Below are 18,888 nucleotides of genomic sequence, written 5' to 3'. Positions count from 1 at the left end.
GTGAGTGTGCTCTTTGTGTGGGGGGGTACTTCTCCACCCAGCACAAAGTCTCTCTTCATTTAATATTTATTGATTCCCAACTCCTCTCCAGCCTCATCTCATGCTTACTTTCCTCAGGGGCTTCATCCAGTTGCTCAACTGTTTCAGGCTCCTTCCTACATTGGCTCATGATGGTCCTTGTCCTGCATACTTTTCCTCTATATCTTTTGTCCTTTGGATATCAGTTCAACCAATACTTTTCCAGATCAGGTCACCCTGTTTTATGCTCTTATAGAACTCTTTTCCCTTCCTTTATAGTACTTATCATGGCCTGTAATTATTCATTTATTTGTGTGATTAATACTTGTCTTCTTCTTGACGTAATATATACGAATCCTGTTTCCTTTACCTCACCATTGTATCCCCAGAGCTTGTACAGTGTCTGGCACATTGTGGGTAGTCAATAAATATTTGTGGGGAAAATGAAGTCACACTTGGCATTGAAGCTGGGGGCATCTCAAGATAAAAGTTGGAACTATATGTTAAGCTGAAAAGGATGACTCTTCAGCATGTTCCTAAGTTGCCTGTATGTGTGGAACTTGTGCCTGTGATTCCCGATTGGGTGGTTGACTAGACTTTGCTCCGGCCATGTGTTTACCTGAGTTACAAACACGGACCAGATACTGCCCTCGATTCCTCATTTTCTCTCATCTCTAATACCCCAACCTGTGATCATGTCCTGGAGATTTTGCCTCTACAAAGTCTCGGCCTCTCTCCATCTCTGCCATCACTGCCCTCACAGAGACTTTTATCATCTCCTGCCTCCAAAATAGCCTCCTTGCAGCCATTCTTGTCCCCTTCAATTTATTTTCTACAATATAGGCAGATCAAATTTTCTAAAATACCAATTTGAATAAGTCACTGTATTAATTTACTAGGGGTACAGTAACAAAGTACCACAAATTCAGTGGCATAAACAACGGAGATTTATTTTCTCACAGTTCTGGAGGCTAGAAGTCCACAATCAAGGTGTTGGCAGGATTGGTTCCTTTTGAGGGCTTTGAGGGAAGGGTCTGTTCCAAGCCTCTCTCCTTGGCTTGTAGATGGTGGTCTTCTCCCTGTGTCTCTTTACATCCTCTTCCACTATGATGTGTGTTCCTGTGTCTAAATTTCCCCTTTTATGAGGACATCAGTCATGTTGGATTAGGACCCATCTCTTGCTCCCTCCCAGCCCTCTTGTATTCCAGCATTTCTTGCTTCTTCTTGACTTAGGGACTTACTGTTCCATCTCTCTGAAGCGCTCCCTGTCTGTTAGTCCTGGTGATTAGTCCTCACTCTTCAGGCTCACGATAGATATCACATCCTTTCGGAAACCTGGCCTGCTATTCTTCCACCGATTCTGGGCTAGGTGCATCTCTCACACACAATACAGGGAACCAAATCTTAGTACTTACAAAACTGTCTTCCCCACTTGAGCTGCACAAGTGTGAGGACTGCATCTGGATCTTTGTTACACCACCCCGCCTGGCGCAGTGCCCAGAACAAAATAGTCCCTTGATAAATATTTGTTGAATGAAAGAATGCCTGGATGGTCACTTTGGATTCTGAACAGATGTAAGGAAGAAATTTGGTGGAGCTCAAGTCTCTGTCTAAAGGGCAGCACTCCATTTAATTCACTGCAGGCAGGGCAGAGAGACCAACCAGGAATGTTAGGAGCCTTCTCTCCTAGAAGGTGTCTCTTGGTTTCTTATTGCTTTAACTTTAAAATAACTCATAGGAGCTCTGGGCTGGAGAAACTCTTAGAGATCATGTATTCCAATTCCCTCATTTTAAAGAAGGGAGAGATTGAGGTCTGGTGGGAAGAAGGACCTTAATTATCATGACATTTTTATTGTTAGAACTAAGACTGGAATCCAGGCCTCTTAGCTTCTCCCTGAAGAGAGGAAATGCTTTGTCTGCTATGGAGGTCACACTGCATGGAGGCAAGGAGCATGGGCTCTGGCCCACTTTCTAGGTGTGGGATCCTGTCCCTTATCAGGTAAGTGGTCTAGGGCCAGTTACTTAATCTCTCTGTGACACAGTATCTCCATTCATAAAGTGGGGGCAATGGGAGTACCTATCTCAGAGTTGTTGGGAGGACTCAATGAACTAAAGCATGTAAAAGCACAATGCCTGGCAAGTGGTCAGCACCCCCACCCCCAAAGTTAGCTATTTATGAGGCAGAGAAAAATATTTTGGTAAAGTAAGTAACCAGACATGGTTAAATTTTGGAAGTCTGCCTGATATGCACTTAGGTTAACCAAACAAGTGAAAACCGGAGGCTTAGTCATAGTGACCCTGCATTCCTTTTTGTATACATAGATAGAAATTGATTTCGTTGGGGTGATTTTGGCAATAACACATGGATAACCCTTTCCTGATTCACTGATATCTTATAAAAACACTCAAAATAATTTTTGACAAGGTTTGAGTCACGGATTCTTTGGAACTCACTGTTCTCAGATGGCAGGCAGGGAGGAAGGCATACCTGATAGGTGTGGACTGTAAACATGGACTATTGAGTCCTGGTTGCTTCCCACTTCCAGATGTTCTCTCTCCACTGCAGTCTCTCCAGACACAGAAGACTTGTCTGCACCATGTCTGCAAATTTATTCAAAATCTACACTTCAGCTAAAGGCTCCAGCCTCCTTACATTGCCCCCTCACCTCTGCCAGAGCAAATGAAGAACAAGGAGGGGCAGCACACAGGGTACCCAGGGGTAACAGATATCCCCAACACTGTTTCAGATTCCTTTCTCATTCCCCACCTCTGGTCCCCAGCCCTCATTGCAGAAGGCAGAGTTGCCCAGAGTCACCGAGATGAGGACTTATGTGTCCTGAGACCTCTCCCAGCCCGTAATGGTTTGACCTCCCTTTGCAGGCCTCCTTGGGACCCCTTGTGCTCTGAGGGAACAGGGAATTATCTCTCCCTGCTATTCCCTCAGGGAACTCTGCTCTGTGCCTTCTCCAAGTTTAGAAAGCAACACACAGCCCAAGGGGATGGAGAATGTCAGGTGCCTCATACTTGGTGTTGGGAATATTCTCAGAGCCTTCTCGGATTCATGGTCATGTTTCATAGGTGTGAACTCAGATTCCCCATTTGTAGGTAAGTAAGGATTTAGCAACACTGGTGGATATTTTGGAAGAGGGGGATGTCAATAGCAGTGAATTTTTATTACTATTTTTTGGGTATGGATGGCATAGATTAATATGGAAGAACAACAGTTTTCAGGCAACGGAAAGGTGTGGTTGTGGGGGGTGTGTGTGTGTATGTGTGCTAGTCCGGGAACAAGTGATGAAGGTAGATTAGAGTTTTATGTTGGTTTAAGAGGTAGTATCAGGTTCTTTGGGTTCAAGGGATGTTTATGTTAGGGCTCCTTAGAGTTGGACTTTCAGTATGGTGTCAGAATAATGTTTTATACGGTTTATCCATTGGGAAGGCTCTTAGAATTGTTCAAGTTTCAGCTGCAACAGTGCCCCAGCAGCTCCTACCAGTTACTGACCTCTGTTAGCTGTTGTGGAGTCATCTGTCCTTCAGGGAGCACCTCTGGCTGGTGGGTCAAGGAGGATAATGCAGGCCTCGCTGATACGATCCTGGGAAGCATTCTCAAAAATTTCTATACATGTCAAAGGAGATGGAGGCATGTTCATAAGAGAGGCTAGACTTTCTGTTAATCTATATTTTAGATTCCTGCAAGTTATACTCTGAGATACCCCACATTCACATGAAAAAGAACTAGCCAAGTGCTTGGCTGGCTGGGTTTCTTCTTTCCACTCCTTTTGTTACCGCATACATACCCAGGTCCTTTACCCATCACACAAGAGGGGCCAAATAAAAACTGGAATGCCAGGATTATGGCAAGGAAATAATTTTTATTTTGGGTGACGTCAGCCAGGAGAAGAGAGCTCTAAAATTTGTCTCATCTCCCTGAAAGATGAGAGGCAAGGGGTTTTAAAGGTTGTGAGGGAGAGCATGTGATGGGGTTTTAGGTAAGGGAGGGAGAGCATGTGGACATGCTGGTTGGCACCTTCCCACCAGCTTGCATTTGGCCTTTAAGTGTGAATTTCTTTCCCTTGACTGTCTAGACTTTTCTAGTTAGTTTTCATCTTCAGCCTGCGTTTGGCCTTGTGAGGCTGAATCTTGATGTTTGGACCTTGATTTCCTGGGAAAGACAGTTCACTCATATACTAAGGAGGGACAGAAAGACCTGGTTAGTTTTAAACAACAGTTGATTATGCTGAATATGCACAGGTGCAGTTAGCAAAGCTTATCTCAAAGTTTTTGCTCTCTTCTTCTAGCCCAGGGAAGAGTTTTTAACCTCTTCATGCTCAATTTCAATCCCCACTGTCTCATAATCATTCCTCAATCTTGGGGAATGGGGGCGAAGACTGCTCTAGCTACTTCTTGCTGTAAAAGGGCGAAGATCAGTATCAGAGGAATGAAACTATTTTATCTTTATTTTTAAATATTATGGGGTATCAGGTGGGGAGAGTGAGATATGCTTTGCATGACTAACATTTTAGTACTCTGATCAACGGCTTTGGAACAACACTTAAGTTTACATTTTATAATTGCATGACCACACATATTAGTAAAATAGACATCCCAAATTTTAGTATCCCCTCCATAATGGACTTCAATCCTTGGGGAATCTAGGAAAAGAGGCCTGTAAATCAATCAAGGTTAGCTCCTAGAACCCCAAACGAAATCTAATGTGACCAAGTAGCCTATTGTCTATAGTCCAACAAATAAGGTAAGAACCTGGGAGTTATTTATTACTTATATTTAGAAGACCGTTTTCTTTCTTTTTTTGTGTGAGGAAGATCAGCCCTGAGCTAACATCCATGCTAATCCTCCTCTTTTTGCTGAGGAAGACCAGCTCTGAGCTAACATCTATTGCCAATCCTCCTCCTTTTTTTTCCCCCCAAAGCCCCAGTAGATAGTTGTATGTCATAGTTGCACATCCTTCTAGTTGCTGTATGTGGGACGCGGCCTCAGCGTGGCCAGAGAAGCGGTGTATCGGTGTGTGCCCGGGATCCAAACCCGGGCCGCCAGTAGCGGAGCACACGTGCTCAACCGTTAAGCCATGGGGCCGGCCCCAGAAGACCGTTTTCTGAACAGCAACTTGCAGTCTGTTAGGGATTCACCTGACCATTTAGAGAAGTCAGTGTCTAGAGTATGAAGTCACCGAAGGTTTGGGTGATTCCAGTTGTGATGTTTTCCCATGGCATGGTTCATATTTCCCATGGCATTTCTCATGTGTTCCCATCCAGCAGGGATGAAGTCCAGGATTTCAATAGGACCCAGTCTCCATGACAAAGATGCTGCAGAGAAACATCTGACAGTGTTTTCCTTAGTTCAAGTTCCCTCCAGGTCTTTTGGATCATATCTAGAACATAGAAAGGGTCTCTCCAAGTTAGGCCTACATTGTGTAAGCAGGTAACCAGATATTTAATAAGAAGCATTTCTGAAGAAACAAAAATAAAAACAAGGTTAATGATTAGAGAAAATTATAAACCAATTTCTGAGCTCAGAGGATGGCCAGTCAAGAAGATCTCTAGATGTCAGGTTGATGCATCCCTTGCAGTCTAAAATGTCTCCAATGATGTCATCAGGCGTTCAGGTAAACCTTTTAAGTGGCTTACACAGCAACAGGCATGAAGATTCTCCAAACATGGGCTATCATGGTGCCCTCGCTTAGGTTTATAACAAGTTATTCAGCTTCAGTTTGCAGGCCTTCAGGAAAAAGGATAGTTTTAGTTCTTAATGATTCCAAATGAAAAGGACAGAAAAAAAAACATTGAAAATGTTAATTTGGAGATCTACACCAGATATTTGAGGAAACGAGAATTCAGGATCCAGTCCAGTTTATAGACAGAAAACAAAAACCTTGAAGACAATTAACAGAACCAGAATCCAACATCTACAAGTACGTATTATAGTTTCTGTTGAAACATAATTTTTCTCTCTAAAATCATCTTCATTTTTACCAAAGATAACCAAATTAAACCTCACTGGTTTGCAAAATAAGTCTAATTTTAATAAACTTGGCCCAATTATTTACATAAGTACAGCAAGAATAGCAATTGATCATACAGGCTCTTTTAAATCTTTGTTGGAACTCTTTATAAGGAATCTCAGATCGAACTTTAAAGGCCTCTCAAGGCCAGAAAAGCCAAGCCAAGGACTTATCATCAGACTCCACCTGCAATGCCTACAGATTTGTGTGAATTCCTCTCTTCTTTTGAGGTTCCCCAAAATACTGAGCTTCCAGGCACCTGCCAGATAAGTGACCTTCCTTACTTATCCATAAGGTTGCTGTTTGGGAATGCTGTAAATAAGGTACCAGGCCAATATTTCCAAGTGGCTTTATTTCATAAAGTCCAATCTTCATTCCTGAAAAGCTGTCTAGTCATATCAGAGCCTGCATATGTTTTTTAAATATGGTGTTCCAGTCAAAGCCTTGATAATATAACCAATGTTTCCAATTGTGTCTAGTTGTAAGAACAGATTCTTAGTGAACTTATGCAAATAACTATATTGCCATGAAATAAGAACATTTATTTACTAAAAGTTTCCAAATTCTGGAGGGATCAAGTAGGGAGAAAAAAAAATAAGAGCTTCAATTCTGCTTACAAATTGCTATAAGTCATGGTTTCTTAAGAGAAAAGAGAAAAATTTTCCTTAAACCTGGAACAATGCCTAGTTATCCATTTAATCAAGGTGACAACAGAAACAGTCAAAGGCAAACAGAGTTAAAACAGGCAAAAAATAAAAACAAAAACTTTAGTAGAGAGACCTTAGTCCTTTTGAACATAGGAAATTATTTTAACAAGACATGGATGTTTTGTCCTTTACATAGACTTACTCAAAGGAACACCTTTTTAACCTCTATATAAAGAGCAGACCAAAAGTTTAAGAAATTTACCTTTATAAGAGAGAAAGCCAAATCCTAATTTTCCACCAGTTTACTTCAGCCAACTTGACCATGTACAAAACTCCTCAGGGTTTTACTTCTACAAACCTTCTGCCACTTACTTTTTCCATTCAGAATTTGTCCCATGCCTTCTTTCCTTTTTTCTTCCCTAGTACTTTAGGACAAATTTATCTTTCTTAACAAAATAAGCAAAAATATCTCTATTCTTTATACCTTCTTTATGGACAACATACATTTTACTTTTCTTGTATACAGACTTTCCAGAAATATGTACTTTCTCGCAGAAAATGTTTCAACATGCACAAAACATGTTTGTCAATATACCCAAGCATCTTTCAGTTTCTCTGAGATAAGAAACCAAAGGCAGACAAATCTATGCTTAGCAATCTATTTTTAGTGTTTTATCTTAAGTGGAAATGACCCAGATACTCAATAAATTTTTATCATTTAACTTAATTTAGCAAAACTTTAAAGTTTCAAGTTATCAAAAAGATTCTGGAACCTGTTTTTCTAGTACACAGACCATAAAACATAATTATCTTACCCCAAAATTTTTACCCATTTTTATCCATCTAAATTATTTATTTTTTTTATTATTTTTTATTTTATTTATTTTTTTTTTAATTTTTTGTTTATTGCAGTAACATTGGTTTATAACATTGTAAAAATTTCAGGTGTACATCATTGTACTTCTATTTCTGCATAGATTACATCATGTTCACCACCAAAATACTAATTACAACCCATCACCACACACATTTACCGAATTATCCCTTTCACCCTCCTCCCTCCCCCCTTCCCCTCTGGTAACCACCAATCCAATCTCTGTCCCTATGTGTTTGTTTATTGTTGTTATTATCTACTACTTAATGAAGGAAATCATACGGTATTTGACCTTCTCCCTCTGACTTATTTCACTTTGCATCATGCCCTCAATGTCCATCCATGTTGTCACAAATGGCTGGATTTCATCGTTTCTTATGGCTGAGTAGTATTCCATTGTGTATATATACCACAGCTTTTTTATCCATTCGTCCCTTGATGGGCACTTAGGTTGCTTCCAAGTCTTGGCTATTGTGAATAAGGCTGCAATGAACACAGGGGTGCATGTACCTTTGCAACTTGGTGTTTTCAAGTTCTTTGGATAAATACCCAACAGTGGAATAGCTGGATCATATGGTAGTTCTATCGTTGATTTTTTGAGGAATCTCCATACTGTTTTCCATAGTGGCTGCACCAGTTTGCACTCCCACCAGCAGTGTATGAGTGTTCCCTTCTCTCCACAACCTCTCCAACACATGTTGTTTCCTGTCTTGTTAATTATAGCCATTCTGACGGGCGTGAGGTGATGTCTCATTGTAGTTTTGATTTGCATTTCCCTGATAGTTAGTGATTTTGAACATCTTTTCATGTGTCTGTTGGCCATCTGTATATCTTCTTTGGAGAAATGTCTGTTCAGGTCTTTTGCCCATTTTTTAATTGGGTTGTTAGTTTTTTGTTGTTGAGATGCATGAGTTCTTTATATATTTTGGAGATTAAGCCCTTATCAGATGTATGGTTTGCAAATATCTTCTCCCAATTGTTAGGTTGTCTTTTCGTTTTGTTGATGGTTTCCTTTGCTGTGCAGAAGCTTTTTAGTTTGATGTAGTCCCATTTGTTTATTTTTTCTATTGTTTCTCTTGCCCGGTCAGATGTGGTGTTTGAAAAGATGTTGCTAAGACTGATGTCGAAGAGCGTACTGCCTATGTTTTCTTCTAGAACTTTCACAGTTTCAGGTCTTACATTCAAGTCTTTAATCCATTTGGAGTTAATTTTTGTGTATGGTGTAAGGTAAGAGTCTACTTTCATTTTTTTGCATATGGCTATCCAGTTTTCCCAACACCATTTGTTGAAGAGACTTTCTTTTCCCCATTGTATGTTCTTGGCTCCTTTGTCAAAGATTAGCTGTCCATAGATGTGTGGGTTTATTTCTGGGCTTTTGATTCTATTCCATTGATCTGTGTGTCTGTTTTTGTGCCAGTACCATGCTGTTTTGGTTACTATAGCTTTGTAGTATATTTTGAAATCAGGGAGTGTGATACCTCCAGCTTTGTTCTTTTTTCTCAGGATTCCTTTAGCTATTCGGGGTCTTTTGTTGTTCCATATAAATTTTAGGATTCTTTGTTCTATTTCTGTGAAAAATGTTGTTGGAACTTTGACAGGGATTGCATTGAATCTATAGATGGCTTTAGGAAGTATGGACATCTTAACTATGTTAATTCTTCCAATCCAAGAGCATGGAATATCTTTCCATTTCTTTGTGTCTTCTTCAATTTCTTTCAGAAATGTTTTATAGTTTTCGGTGTACAGATCTTTCACCTCTTTGGTTAAGTTTATTCCTAGGTATTTTATTCTTTTTGTTGCAATTGTAAATGGGATGGTATTCTTAGTTTCTCTTTCTGCTACTTCGTTGTTAGTGTACAGAAATGCAACTGATTTTTGTATGTTGATTTTGTATCCTGCAACTTTCCCATATTCGTTTATTACTTCTAAAAGTTTTCTGGTGGATTCTTTAGGGTTTTCTATATATAAAATCATGTCATCTGCAAATAGTGACAGTTTCACTTCTTCCTTTCCAATTTGGATCCCTTTTATTTCTTTCTCTTGCCTGATTGCTCTGGCTAGGACTTCCAGTACTATGTTAAATAGGAGTGGTGACAGTGGGCATCCTTGTCTGGTTCCTGTTCTTAGAGGGATAGCTTTCAGTTTTTCACCATTGAGGATGATATTAGCTGTGGGTTTCTCATATATGGTCTTTATTATGTTGAGGTACTTTCCTTCTATACCCATTTTATTCAGAGTTTTTATCATAAATGGATGCTGTATCTTGTCAAATGCTTTCTCTGCATCTATTGAGATGATCATGTGATTTTTGTTCTTCATTTTATTAATGTGGTGTATTACGTTGATTGATTTGCGAATGTTAAACCATCCCTGCATACCTGGAATAAATCCCACTTGATCATGGTGTATAATCTTTTTAACGTATTGTTGTATGCGATTTGCTAGTATTTTGTTGAGGATTTTCGCATCGATGTTCATCAGTGATATTGGCCTGTAATTTTCTTTTTTTGTGTTGTCCTTGTCTGGTTTTGGTATCAGGGTAATGTCAGCTTCGTAGAATGAGTTAGGGAGCTTCCCCTCCTCAATTTTTTGGAAGAGTTTGAGAAGGATAGGTATTAAGTCTTCTTTGAATGTTTGGTAGAATTCACCAGGGAAGCCGTCTGGTCCTGGACTTTTACTTTTGGGGAGGTTTTTGATTACTGTTTCGATCTCCTTACTGGTGATTGGTCTATTCAAATTCTCTACTTCTTCTTGATCCAGTTTTGGAAGGTTGTATGATTCTAAGAATTTATCCATTTCTTCCAGATTGTCGAATTGGTTGGCATATAGTTTTTCATAGTATTCTCTTATAATCTTTTGTATTTCTGAGGTGTCTGTTGTAACCACTCCTTTTTCATTTCTGATTTTACTTATTTGTGCCTTCTCTCTTTTTTTCTTGGTGAGTCTAGCTAAAGGTTTGTCTATTTTGTTGATCTTTTCAAAGAACCAGCTCTTGGTTTTATTAATTTTTCTATTGTTTTTTGGTCTCTATTTCATTTATTTCTGCTCTGATTTTTATTATTTCCCTTCTTCTACTGATTTTGGGCTTTGTTTGTTCTTCTTTTTCCAGTTCCTTTAGGTGCATTGTTAGATTGTTTATTTGAGATTTTTCTTGTTTGTTGAGATAGGCCTGTATTGCTATAAACTTCCCTCTTAGAACCGCTTTTGCAGTATCCCATAAATTCTGGTATGTCGTATTTTCATTTTCATTTGTCTCCAGGTATTTTTTGATTTCTTCTTTGATTTCTTCATTAACCCAGTCGTTGTTCAGTAGCATTTTGTTTAATCTCCATGTATTTGTGGCTTTTCTGATTTTCTTCCTATAGTTGATTTCTAGTTTCATGCCTTTGTGGTCAGAAAAGATGCTTGGTATTATTTCAATCTTTTTAAATTTATGGAGACTTGTTTTGTGGCCTAATATGTGATCAATCCTGGAGAACGTTCCATGTGCATTTGAAAAGAACGTGTATTCTTCGGTTTTTGGATGGAATGCTCTGTATATATCTACTAGGTCCATCTGTTCTAGTGTGTCGTTTAAGGCCAATGTTTCCTTATTGATCTTCTGTTTGGATGATCTATCCGTTGGTGTAAGTGGAGTGTTAAAGTCCCCTACTATTATTGTGTTACTGTCTATTTCTGTTTTTATGTCTGTTAATAATTGCTTTATATATTTAGGTGCACCTACATTGGGTGCGTAGATATTTACAAGTGTTATATCCTCTTGTTGGATTGTTCCCTTGATCATTATGTAATGCCCTTCTTTGTCTCGTTTTACAGTTTTTGTTTTAAAGTCTATTTTGTCTGATATGAGTACTGCTACCCCAGCTTTCTTTTCATTGCCATTTGCGTGGAGTATCTTTTTCCATCCCTTCACTTTCAGTTTGTGAGTGTCTTTAGGTCTGAAGTGTGTCTCTTGTATGCAGCATATATATGGGTCTTGTTTTTATCCAGTCAGCCACCGTATGCCTTTTAATTGGAGCATTTAGTCCATTGACGTTTAAAGTAGCTATTGATAAGTATGTACTTACTGCCATTTTTAACTTTTTTTTTTCCTCAGTGTTTTAGTAGTCCTTCTCTGTTCCTTTCTTCTTCTATACAGAATTGATGGTCACTTTAGTTTGACCTCTGTCTGAAAGCTGTACTCTTTAACTACCCTCCTCCCTCCTTTTATGTTTTTGATATCATATCCAACCTCTTTTTGTGCATTTGTATCCATTACGTTCTAATCGTGGAAATAGATAATTTTTCCTATTTGTGGTCTTCTCTTTTCCCCTTAAATCAGTCCCTTTAACATTTCTTGTAACACTGGTTTCTTGGTGACAAACTCCTTTAATTTTTGCTTATCTGGGAAAATTTTGATCTCTCCTTCCATTTTGAACGATAACCTTGCTGGGTAGAGTATTCTTGGCTGTAAGTTTTTTCCTTTTAGCACTTTAAATATATCATGCCATTCTCTTCTAGCCTGTAAGGTTTCTGCTGAGAAGTCAGCTGATAGCCTTATGGGGTTTCCTTTGTATGTAACTTGACATTCTCTTGCGGCTTTTAGGATTCTCTCTTTATCTTTAATTCTGGACATTCTGATTATGATGTGTCTTGGTGTGGGCCTCTTTGGGTTTATCTTGTTTGGGGCTCTCTGTGCCTCCTGTACCTGGATGTCTGTTTCCTTCCTTAGGTTAGGGAAGTTTTCATCTATTATTTCTTGAAATAGATTCTCTGCCCCCTTGTCTCGCTCTTCTCCTTCCGGGACACCTATAACACGGATGTTAGTGCGCTTGATGTTGTCCCAGAGGTCCCTTAGACTGTCCTCACTCTTTTTAATTCTTTTCTCTTTTACCTGTTCACCTTGGGTAATTTCTTCTAGTCTTTCTTCCAGCTCACAGATCCGTTCTTCTGTATCCTCTACTCTGCTTTTGAGTCCCTCTAATGAGTTTTTCATTTCCAGTATTGTATTCTTCATTTCTGATTGGTTCTTTTTTATATCTTCCATTTCTTTGTTGACATTCTCACTGAGTCCATCTATTCTTCTCCCCAGATCAGTGAGCATCCTTAACACTCTTAGTTTGAACTCTCTGTTGGGTAGGTTGCTCATTTCTGTTTCACTAAGTTCCTTTTCTGGGGTTTTGTCCTGTTCCCTTACTTGGAATGTATTCTTTTGCCTCTTCATTTTGCCTCTTTCCCTGTGCTTGTGTCTACGTATTAGGTAGGTCAGCTACGTCTCCTGCTCTTGGATAGGTGACCTTATGTAAGTGATGGCTTAGGAGGCTTCCAGTGTGCTTCCCTCAGTTCTCAATGTTCCAGGGGTGACCCCTATGTGGGCTACGTGTATCTTTCTGCTGTGGCCTGTTTGCTCTCCCCGTAGGCGCCCAGGGAGGCTGAGTTATGCTCCTGGCCAGCTGTTGTAATGCTCAGCTGCTTGTAGTTGTTGTGGGCCCTTCAGTCTCTTTATCAGCTGTGGGGAGCCCCAGCACAGTTGGCTGCAAGTTCTAATACCACATTTGTGTTGCAGTATTTCTTTTAAGTGAGTAGGCCCCCACCGTGGCAGGTTGTTAGGCTCAGGGCCTTACAATTGCTGTAAGTCTCTAGCCTATTAGGTCTCTTGTCAGCTCTCTGAGGATTGCAGCTGGGTGGGGCTGGCCTCAGGCACAGGAGCACCCAATTGTTTCAGGTTTTGGAAGGTGGAGCAAACCTCCTATGTGGGTCTTTGAGAAGTACAAGTCTTCTGTGGCTGAAAAGCCCTGCCGCCCACAGGTCCACACACACAGTCAACACAGTCCTGCCGCGTGTGAGTGCCCCGACCTCCCCAAGTGGACCCAGTCTCTCCACGGCGGGAGCCCCACACACTCTGCCACCGCCCCACACTCTCCACCCGCTCCTTGTGCACACCCTGCCCCTCTCAAGTCAGCTCAGTTGCCAGGCTGCAGAAAATCCAGTCACCAATCTATGCAGGCCCACACGTTGCCTGAGGGCTTGTTGTTGGGTGGGGCTAGTCTCTAGGGTGGGCTGCCTGCCCTGGCTGAGCTGGATTAAATCGGTGCTCTAGCGGGTGGAGCAGACCCTGGGCTAGCAGGTCTCAGGGAGAACTCCAATGGCGTCTGTGTCAGCACGCTCACACCAGGCCACAACAATGGCCGCCGCCAATGTCCCAGTCCCTGGAGAGGTCTCACCCCTCACCGAGATGCACTCAGGGCCTATTAGGTGAGTCTCTTGTCACCGAAGCACTGTGCACCTTTCTTTCTGGTGATTTTAGGATGCTTTCTGGAACGGGTGAGTTTGTGCGCGGGCCCTTTAAGAGCCAGTTTTAGTTTCTTTGTGAACCGGGTTTTCTGGGGGTGCTACCCAATGCTTTAGTAGCAGGCAAAGTCAGATATTATGCTGCTGGTCTCAATTGTGCTGGGTCCACAAAATGCCCACAGCGGGGGTGCTCCCGGCTCAGAGCCCCGCGCCTCCAGGGAGGGTGCGTACCTGTGAGCTGCTCCCGGCGGCCGTGACGCTGGCGGCTTGTGAAGGTGGCGTTTTTCCTCTCCAGAAGGGAGTCTCTGCCTCTTCTACCCCAGTTGGGATTGTCCGTTGTTGCAGGAGTTCCTCTTATCCAGTTTTCAGTTCTGTCTCAGGGGTAATTTTTCCACGAGTAGTTGTAAATTGGCTGTGTCCATGGGAGGAGGTGAGTTCAGAGTCTGCCTACGCCGCCATCTTGACTCCGCCCTATTTTTTTTATTTTTTTAATTTTTTGTTTATTGCAGTAACATTGGTTTATAACATTGTAAAAATTTCAGGTGTACATCATTGTACTTCTATTTCTGCATAGATTACATCATGTTCACGATGAAATCCAGCCATTTGTGACAACATGGATGGACATTGAGGGTATAATGCAAAGTGAAATAAGTCAGAGGGAGAAGGTCAAATACCGTATGATTTCCTTCATTAAGTAGTAGATAATAACAAAAATAAACAAACACATAGGGACAGAGATTGGATTGGTGGTTACCAGAGGGGAAGGGGGGAGGGAGGAGGGTGAAAGGGATAATTCGGTAAATGTGTGTGGTGATGGGTTGTAATTAGTATTTTGGTGGTAAATTATTTATTTTTAACAATTATGTTTACAGTACTCACAAAAACTTTATATGAAATTAAAGCAGTTAGCCATCATCTTGACTTGTTTTACATACATACACCATAACACATAATTATTATTAAAAGATTCCCCCAAAAACTTTCATCCTTTTCACATTTACTTTGTTTATTTGTTCCCAATAATTATGTTTAAATTGCCTACAAACACCTTATGAGACATCAGACAGAAACAGTTATTATTCTGTTATTACCTTTGCTGACAAATTTTGCAACAGAAATAACATGTTTGTATCATATCCAATGTTGATAACTCTGAAAACATATTTATTTCAATTAAATCAACAAAATTAAATAAGCTTTTCATTTACTAAAGGTCATTTTATATCATGTTAACTTGAAAGACATCTAGGCTAGCTCTATTATATTTAGAAATAACTTGTAAAAATATTTACTCCAAGCCAATTAAATAGAGCTCCTTTAGAAACTGTACCATCCAGGACATTGAGGGTATAATGCAAAGTGAAATAAATCAGAGGGAGAAGGTCAAATACCGTATGATTTCCTTCATTAAGTAGTAGATAATAACAACAATAAACAAACACATAGAGACAGAGATTGGATTGGTGGTTACCAGAGGGGAAGGGGGGAGGGGAGGGAGGAGGGTGAAAGGGATAATTCGGTACATGTGTGTGGTGATGGGTTGTAATTAGCATTTTGGTGGTGAACATGATGTAATCTATGCAGAAATAGAAGTATAATGATGGACATCTGAAATTTTTACAATGTCATAAACCAATGTTACTGCAATAAACAAAAAATTAAAAAAAAAAAAAAGAAACTGTACCATCCAGAGGCAGACAAATACATATAGAGACAGATAAACACAAAGTTCTTCAAAATTTTAGCCAGGTCTCAGGTACAAAACTCAAAAGAATAGTTAGATCCAAACAGTTTTTCTAGCAGGTAGATCTGCTCAGATGGCCAACAATATTTACTAAATATTTTTTCCTTTTTGTTGTAAGAACTTTTTACAGATGTTTTTGAAATAACTTTGTTTTTTAGAAGTTTCTGTCTATTAATCAAAGATTGTATCCTATCGTGAGAGGTTTTGAATCCTCTCTTTTAAGGGTGACCCTTAAGGTGAACTTGCCTGAAACAGAGGTTCCCCAGAATGACCATTATAATTCCCAATTATCTCAAAAGTGTAATTAATTTCACTTGCTTAATTTTAGATCAGGAATTTTGGGGAAGTTTAAGTGGGGAAGCTCAGCAAGAGAGGAGAGAGGAGCAGCGGATTCAACTTCTTCTGCTGCTGGCATGTTTCATTATTTTCCTTTAAAGAGGCAGTACAGTATACCTGATTTCATGTAGAAGCCTCAAAAAAATTAAAATAGGCTTCCCGTTGGTTGTTTAACTCTGTAGCTGGCTTTTTCCAATTTCATAAGCAAATAGACCAGTTTGAGTAAACTGAAATTGTCCCATTTTGTCCATTTTACAGTGAGATCTCCTTTAGCATGTTTAACTAACATTGCCTGAAGGGATTTATATGCTCTTACAATATCAGGCAGGGAAACGTTCCCCTTCCCCAGTAAGACACAACGTCTCTCCCATAATATAATACAATCAGACAAAAGAGAGGTAATCTTTTTACATAAAGCCCATTAAATATACCAACTTTTATAAAACATCATCATAATTTTATCACGCATATACCTCTAATTACCACTTTTATTAAGATTCCATTAACAAGTTTCGCTATTACAATACTGTGTAGGGGAAACATTCCCAGCCAGACATAACATTTATTTCCAAAAAAACATACAGGCAAAGTTGACATAACCTCTTCATATGACATGAGCTTAAACACTTTAATCTTTATAGTTTTATCAACCTGAGCAGCCTAACTGTTGCCCCAAACAGTTGTTGGTGAGGTTTCTCACTGTGATTTCTGCCTACTGGCTTTTTAAATTTTTTAAACTGGGGAGAATAGAACAGGCCTGTCTGAGGTCCTTTAATGTTGGGGGGGGCAATAGGGAGTCCTTTTTAGCCCATCCAACCTTAGGCAGTGTTTTATTAAAACCTTTGTTTTAATTTCATTCATGTCCATTCAATTCATCCCATTTTCCTTTCTAATAACTAGTTAAAGATTTCCATCGTGTTGAGATCAGTCCTGTGACTCTTCCCTTTTTGATTCCTCTTTGCTTTTTCCCCTTTTAATAGTTGTCTTATTTACGCCACTGTCTTATTTACCTTATTATTATGTTTTAACTCCTCTAAAAATTGCCACGATGTTCAGGAGTCCCTTTTTTCCTCTCCAGGCTTCCCTTCACTCCTCTGTTAACTCAATGCCTTTATTAACATTTGTAAAACTGAAAGGAAGCTGAAAACCCGAGTTTAATTAAGTTTTTAAGACCAGTCATTGTATTTTCTTTTCATAGGTACCAATAAAACAGTTGTTTATGACGAGAGCTCTCTAAAACTTTGCCAACTTAAGGATTCACTGTTGGGCCATGTTTTTCTCTCTGGACTCTAAAGAATATTGTGGCCGTGTGGTGTTACAAAAGAAAATTATCTTCTTCTTGGACATGGGCTCACAGGTGAATACAGCCCATTTAGCCAAGAGGTGGCCCAGACGGCTTTTCTTGGGGACAGATGGAGTTCCCCCTCTTTCAGAATTACTGACATACAGAACAGACAGCCAGATGGGATCCCAAACAGAACAGACAGGTGCACCCAACAGATTGCATGTAAAAGTCCTAAAACTATTCCCATTCTGGTAGGGTGCCTTATTAACCAGATGGCCCTGCCTCTCAAAGAGATAGGACCCCAGATGGAGGGGAAGGGAGTTCTCGGTGTACATCCCAGGTGACTTACCCTACTCCAGAATGAGTCTGTCTACTCACCAGAAGCAAAAACAAACAAACAAACAATTCGAGAACCTGTTTCCTTGCTGTAAGAAAATGAGCCTAGGGCCAGCAGTGCCGGGTTAGATGGAAAGTACTGGGGGCAGTCCCTAGGGTAATTCACCTAGGCGGCTGCTGGACTGCTTCCCAGGAAATCCCAGTTGGCCCAGGGCCGCAGAGCCACGGGCAAAGAGCCTCCTGGCTGGCTCGCCAAATTGTTGCCGCATACATACCCAGGTCCTTTACCTGCTGCACAAGAGGGGCCAAATAAAAACTGGAATGCCAGGCTTATGGCAAGGAAAGAGTTTTTATTTCTGGTGACGTCAGCCGGGAGATGAGAGTTCTCAAATTTGTCCCATCTCCCTGAAAGATGGGAGGCAAGCGGTTTTAAAGGTTGTGAGGGAGAGCATGTGCTGGGGTTTTAGGTAAGGGAGGGGAAGCATGTGGCCATGCTGGTTGGCACCTTCCCACCAGCTTGTGTTTGGCCTTGAAGACAGTTTCTTTCTCTTGACTGTCTAGATTTTTCTAGTTAGTTCTCATCTTCAGCCTGCGTTTGGCCTTGTGAGGCTGAATCTTGATGTCTGGACCTTGATTTCCTGGGAAAGACAGCTCACTCATATACTAAGGAGGGACAGGAAGACCTGGTTAGTTTTAAACAACAGTTGATTATGCTGAATATGCACAGCTGCAGTGAGCAAAGCTTATCTCAAAATTTTTGCTCTCTTCTTCTAGCCCGGGGAAGAGTTTTTAACCTCTTCGTGCTCGGTTTCATTTCTTCCTCCTTCCTTCCTTCTTTGCTCTCTCCTTCCTTTCCTCCCTTCCTTCTTTTTCTTGCCTTTTTTCTACTTTATCTCCTCCTAAAAAGAATCGAGTTGTTTAATGATATACACCTGAAATTTATACAATGTTATAAACGATTGTTACCACAATAAAAAAAAGAAAAAGGCCCCAAAAAACAAAACAAACAAACAAAAAGAATGGGGTTGTTTAGAAAGATAGATACAACAAACAAGATAAAATAAATTAAAAATAGCTAAGGGACAAGAAGCAAAAAAAGTAAGACGTTAGGAAGAAGATGATGGTGAGTGTGAGGCGAGCGCACAAAATCAGTAGGAAGTTCTGATCCTTTGCTAGAAGCTCCTTTAACTCTGAGCCCACTAATAACCAAAGGGAAGAGGGCAAGAAGGTCATTTATATGGTTCTCAGTATCCAAGAGATAAAAACAAATCGGTTATTTAGGAGATAAGGCTACCAGTTCTGGCTCTGCGATCTGAGAGAAATATCTCTTGTGGGTTTCACGAAGAGATTACTGTG

Source organism: Ceratotherium simum, chromosome 29, assembly GCF_057802395.1.
Source record: "Ceratotherium simum simum isolate JZ-2026a chromosome 29, ASM5780239v1, whole genome shotgun sequence".
Classification (NCBI taxonomy): domain Eukaryota; kingdom Metazoa; phylum Chordata; class Mammalia; order Perissodactyla; family Rhinocerotidae; genus Ceratotherium; species Ceratotherium simum.
The sequence above is the reverse complement of the archived record's forward strand: the minus strand, read 5'-3'. Positions refer to the sequence as shown.